The 6,825-nt window shown below is 37.1% G+C and overlaps 1 long non-coding RNA gene across 1 annotated transcript; it reads right to left on the bottom strand.

The window, feature by feature from the left end:
• Positions 1-2,221: 2,221 nt before the first annotated feature.
• LOC118761026 lies at positions 2,222-6,235 on the bottom strand. Its single transcript, XR_004997108.1, has 2 exons — positions 6,200-6,235; positions 2,222-2,356 (listed from the first exon to the last, which is right to left on the bottom strand). It is a non-coding gene; the product is annotated as an uncharacterized LOC118761026 (long non-coding RNA).
• Between the last annotated feature and the right edge of the window lie 590 nt (positions 6,236-6,825).

The following is a 6,825-nucleotide window of genomic DNA, read 5'->3' as shown; positions in this document are numbered from 1 at the left end:
TATCTCCATTGTCATGGAACCTCACCCCCAAAAAACAAAAACAATGTTATCCTCTTCTAACCCCCCCCCATCTATTTTATATAAATGATCATGCTGTTTGTCTATTCACAAAATTCTATTTGACAAGTTCGTGAAACGAACGAAAGCGCTAATAATAACAAATAAATAAAAAGATTTGTTTCCAAAATTCTGGTCATCTTTTTTTCTCAATATTCAATATCTGTACACAACACCTAACACTCTATACACACATACATACATACATACATACATACATACATACATACATACATACATACATACATACATACATAAATACATTTTCTTTATGGCTGCCCCCTCGTTATCGAGTATGGCCATTGCACGAAGCTTAACTGTTACTGGTGCTGTGATCGAATGTGACTTTTTAGCCCAGCCAAAGATCTACAATGTCTTGTACAGAATTGGCAACTAAGACCTTTACCGGTAATAGCCGGCTGTAGTTGTAACTGGGCTTCATGTACCTTTGCATGTCGTTTAAGTCCTCCTGTCGAATTACACTCTCTTCCACATGCCCGACAGATATGATTAGTATGGTGTGTTACATACATACATACATACAGACAGACATACATACATACACACATACCTACATACATACCTACATACATACATACATACATACATACATACATATATATTAGAAGAAATGAGGTACTCAGAAATTCGGATGGTTTTTATATTTACAGATATTTATTTGTATATTACACGTTTTTATACATCATATAACTGTAGATCATGTATTAGCGCTTTCTCCTCATTCTAGTGGGGGTTTCGAATCGAACTTACCTCATTACTTCTAATATAAAATACCCGTACATCATCATCAAACCTTCCAATATATATACGTACAAATTTAAAAATTAAGGATAACATCTTAAGAAATCTTAACAAGAAATTATCAGGTAGTTAGCGTGAAAAACTTCAAAAGAGAAAACATCTGAAAATTTTTTTTTCCCTTGAAAATATTTATTTACATTATATAGAGGGCATTATTACACATAAATGCCACACGCTAGGAAGGACTTCCAAAGTCATTACTACCAAAAATAAACGAATCGTACCGAATGCAGCTCTCGAAGCAAGACATTTAAAAACAGAATTTAGTTCCAGATCACCTGTTTTTAAATGTCTTGCTTCGAGAGCTGCATTCGGTACGATTCGTTTATTTTTGGTAGTAATGACTTTGAAAGTCCCTCCTAGCGTGTGGTATTTATGTGTAATAATGCCCTCTATATAATATATATACGTACATATATGACAAGCTTCTTTCAGTTTCCATCCACCAAATCAACTCACAAGGCTTTGGTAGAGCCGAGGCTATTGTAGAAGACACTGAGACTGAACTCGGAACCATATGGTTTGGATGGAAACGTTTTACCAGATTGTCACATTTTCTTAGTCTCCGATTTAAAAATTGAAACTTCTAATCCGGCCCAATTTTTTTTCTCGAAGTGATTATCTCCCTTACAATAACTAGCCGCCAGGACACGCGACGTGTTTGAAATAAATAAATAAACAAATAAATAAAGCTTGGTTGTAATATTTGAAAAGGTTTAATTGCATTATTCTTGTGTTCAAAAAAGAAAACCCCACAAATGCACTCACAGACACACACCCACACCCACGCCTACCCAGCCACTGACCCCCACCGCACACAAAAGAAATGAGGAACGCTTAGCGCTCCGATGGTTGTGAAAGAGGATAACAGCAACAACGTTGGATTATATTTTGCCTGTATTTTTTGAGACATACGCGCAAAAGCCAAATGTCGAAACCTAGTGCACTATTTATAAAGTTCCCCGTCGGTTTGATTCAAATTTAGAAGGCTGGGTTGGCAATTTGTAAACTTCAGCGCCATCGTTGTTCGCTTCCGAATGGCGACAAATCAGAAATCATCCAATAAATAAATACAAGAACTGCTTCAAATTTCGAACAAATAAATTCATATTTCAGACAGGTACAGCTCTTATAGCTCTTTTACAATTTGTCTGTTTCGTTCTCGGTTGGCCAAGTTTCTGTAAATTCGCTACTCCTCAGTGCCGTGATTTTTCAGTGATGTGTGTAATCATTTATTTATTATCAATGGCTTCTATGACTCGGTCCCCCGGTGTTTGTAACTTTTAATTTTATTTTCATTCGCCGCTGGCAGGGGCTCCAGCAGATGACTTCTCATCGTTTCTTTCTTTTCTCTCTATCGCAAATATGTATACTTCGTCGATGAGCACACAAATGGAGGACAAGAAAATTATAGCGGTTATGAAGAATATGGCTTGTGAGAAACACGTTACAAAAGAGCAGCATTTGCAAGTCTCACCTGCAAAAAGAAAGAAAAAGAAATATATTCGATTACGTGAAAACAGATGCTTCCCCCATGTGACTCAGGGCATACACACACACACACATGCATACACATCCCATAGTCGTTCATAACCAAAAGAGGTGGTCTTTACCCTTTATATATATATATATATATATATATATACATACATACATACATACATACATACATACATATATATATAATATATATATACATATACATATATTATATATATATTTTATATACATACATACTTCATTCATACATACATACATACACACACAAACACACACATTCGACATCTTTGGCAGATTGTATATGGCGACTGAAGGAAGCTAATACAAAATACAACATTAATTGATCCATAGTTAGACATGCAAAACCATACAATGTAATTTCCAGGAGATACCATCTCTGCTCCGAGGAATCCCTGTTTATTCTGTGGACTAACAAAAAGATACTTAATAGAATTTCTGAATGACTATCAAGATGCCTACACGCATATAAATGTACTTTCGCAAAATGTAGTGATAATGAATTTTAAGTAACCGTTAATTTAATTTAATTTAATTTAAGGTATGAATGACTTAAGGTATGCAAATATATGGGAAACTACCACCTGTGTCATCTTTTGTGAAAGGTAAGAGAGTCCAGTTTGCTAGACATTGTTGTAGAGCTGAAAAAGAGGTAATTTATACTCCTCTGGAAGCCATCTACTCGCAATACCAGAGGGCGCACACTCGCCTACCCTGATGTAATCTCCAGGGATACAGGCATCCAGCAACAGGACCTCCGTAATGCCATGATGGACCGTGAAGTCTGGCGTAGCATGGTAAATTCCATTGTCTCGACCACGGTCGAACAATGATGATGATGATGAATGACTTAAGTTTACTTTTAACCTCCCCATTCTTATAAACACCAAGTAAATAACTAATTCGGTTTGTGATCATGAGTGCACCAAACCTCACGTGTGCGCATGCTCACAATTTTGCTGATACTTGTATGAGCGAGTGTACTTGCGCCATGCAGCTTGCCCCAGGGCGTTTCTACATCCATATCTGTTAATCGTTATTTTCAATACTTTTCTTGCTGGATTACGTGTTCGTTTCTCTTTTTGCCTTCTGCAATTTTATTTTTGATCCTTCTATATATATATGAAGATTTTCCTTCTGTCTGGCTCTTTTTTCTCTCTACAAAACAGTAAGTTACATTGTGGAACAGTCATTCTAACGAGTTGTTTTTATTTATTTATCACCCGACGAGATACAACAGCACCACCGGATGCATCTGAACCAGTTGTTGAGTGTCCCACGAGAGGAATCGATCTAAATGTGTTGAAACAATTGTTGTGATTAATAATAAATTCTCGTATATTCCATCTTCAGTCTTTCGTTTGTTATATACCTAACGACCTAACGATCACTCTGAAAGTGACCGTGTTTTATTATCCATTATATATATACAGAGTAAGAGAAGAGAGATATATATATTTCTTTACTACCCACAAGGGGCTAAACACAGAGGGGACAAACAAGGACAAACAAACGGATTAAGTCGATTACATCGACCCCAGTGCGTAACTGGTACTTAATTTATCGACCCCGAAAGGATGAAAGGCAAAGTCGACCTCGACGGAATTTGAACTCAGAACGTAACGGCAGACAAAATACGGCTACGCATTTCGCCCAGCGTGCTAACGTTTCTGCCATTCGCGCCGCCTTATATATATGGGAGAGATATATATGCATATACATTCATACATGCATACATACATTATCTATCTATCTATCTATCTATCTATCTATCTATCTATCTATCTATCTATCTATCTATCTATCTATCTATTTATCTATCTATCTATCTATCTATCTATCTATCTATCTATCTATCTATCTATCTTTTTACAAATAAATAAATAAATAACAGATAAGAAAAAAATTCGATGTTGAAATGTTCCAACGTCCAGATTTGAAACAAAGAACGCACAGAACGGATGTATTTCTTGTTTTCAAATCACGGAACATAAACAACTGCACAATCGAGCAGACGACAATATGGACGTCGTGAAGATACGATTCATAACGTTACAAATAAAAGCGTACCCATCCATCCATAGATATTAAGGTGTTGGAGTGAGAATGGCAAGAGAGTTTATAAATGATAGGAAAAAAAAGCTTGGAGAGTGTTCTTGGATTGATGAGAGGAGTTGATGTAGCCCAAAGGGATACGGAACCAGCATGATGCATCGGGGATAAGCCAGCATATACCGCTGCTATTGGGTGTTGCGTTCTATGCATTGACCCGAGCTTAGAACAAGGCTCGCCTCTTTGAGCTGAGAAATGAATAGAATGTCCGTTGTGTATCTTGTTTGTGGCTATCCCCTCCTAAAAAATTGGGAATAGGCCTGAGTATATAAAAACAAATTCTCTCCCTAGACACAATCAGTATATATATTGGGTTGTCCGGAAAGTTCGTGCCGATTTATGGTAGCTTACCTTTTGACTTATTTTAGAACATGGTTGAGTCCATAAAATAGGATTTGACTACACCTCCATTTAGAGCACAGTTTAAGCTATTTTTTCGTGGAAGAAGGTTTATGTTCCCATAACCTGTGTTAATTCTGTAACCCTTTAAAATGGAAGATAAGAAAGTTCATTTTCGGCACTTGATGCTTTGGGAACCAGACAAAAATTGCTGCAGCTGGGCTGGGATGTGTTACCCCAGCCTCCATATTCAGCAGATATTGCTCCTTCGGATTTAAACATAATTCAGGTCTCTGCAGAATAGTCTTAATGGTAAGAATTTCAATTCCTTGGATGATATAAAAAGATACCTTGATGAATTCTTTGCTATGAAACCACCCCAATTCTGGGAAGAGGGTATTTTCAAGTTGAAGGAAAGATGGAGAAGCATTGTGCAACAAAATGGTCCATATTTGGTGTGATTAAAAATGTAATGAAAAAGTAAAGAAAATGTAAAGAAAAAGGTCAATAAGTATTTATTGACCTTTTTCTTTCCTTTAAAAATCGGCACGAACTTTCTGGACAACCCAATATATGTATATATATATGTATATATATATATATATATATATATACATATATGTGCGTGTATATATATACATATATGTGCGTATGCATGGTCGGGCCGTCGGCGACTAAACTGGCAACCCACCAAGCTTGCTTGGTGAGGAGGGTGTTTATTGGACACCCTGCGGAATGAAAAGCAAAACCCGTCAAAGGGCGGAGGAACTCTTGAGAGTCAACGGTCATCCAATAAATGCCTTAAGGATGTATCATTCGCGGGGACATAGAAATAATCGGACTGAATACCCGATCGCGCGGTTAAACCATTGGGAGTGAAGGACTCCTAGCCTTTGTTAGGGCACCCTTCCAGGAGAAAGTAGCTCAGGTAACTGGGATAACTCCGACATAAAACCTGCGGCTCAGTGGTTACCGATGATGTTGACTTGCTCTTCTTTTCGGATTATGGCTGCTGTTGCTTAGTGAGTGGGATTGACTCAGTGCACAGCCTTTCCTCACTTTGAAAAAAATCTTCTTGCATGGGCATTGCACGATAACAACATTGTTTATGATTGTTGATAGTGCTGTGAGTCTCAACTGAATGGCTGGCTGTAGCCTTAAAAAGCAAATAAAAGTCACATTCGATCACAGCACCAATAACAGTTGAGCTTTGTGTAATGGCCACACTTGATAACGAGGGAGCAGCCATCATATGTGCGTATATATATATATATATATATATATATATATTATACATATATGTGCGTGTATATGTGCATGGGTATGTACATGTGTGTGCGTGTATACATACCTCTGAAGAAGTTTAAAATTCGATCCACGATTATTTCGTATATCTTGTCTTTATTGACAAGTTAAACGAAGTTATCTATTGACCTTTTTCTTTCCTTTAAAAAAAATCGGCACGAACTTTCCGGACAACACAATATATATATATTAATCCCTTAATCTGTCCTTGTTTGTCCCCTCTGTGTTTAGCCCCTTGTGGGTAGTAAAGAAATATATATATATTGGGTAGTAAAGAGATATATATATATATATATATATATATAATATATATATATATTTCTTTACTACCCACAAGGAGCTAAACACAGAGGGGACAAACAAGGACAGATTAAGGGATTAAGTCGATTACATCGACCCCCCCCCCCAGTGCGTAACTGGTACTTATTTAATCAACCCCGAAAGGATGAAAGGCAAAGTCGACCTCGGCGGAATTTGAACTCGGAACACAAAGACAGGCGAAATACGTGCTAACGTTTCTGCCAGCTCATATATATATATGTTGGGCCTCTGTCTTATTCTGTCTCTGTCTCTTAGTGTATAATCCTAAAATCTGTCTAAGTTTGGTCCTAGCTATAGTGAACTGTGCTTCCATATGGTCATTAGTATGTCTTGGGATGTGGACTCTTTTGT

This window comes from Octopus sinensis, unplaced genomic scaffold (assembly GCF_006345805.1).
Source record: "Octopus sinensis unplaced genomic scaffold, ASM634580v1 Contig05163, whole genome shotgun sequence".
Lineage (NCBI taxonomy): Eukaryota > Metazoa > Mollusca > Cephalopoda > Octopoda > Octopodidae > Octopus > Octopus sinensis.
Note: the sequence above shows the minus strand (reverse complement) of the source record. Positions and strands in the feature narration are given on the sequence as shown.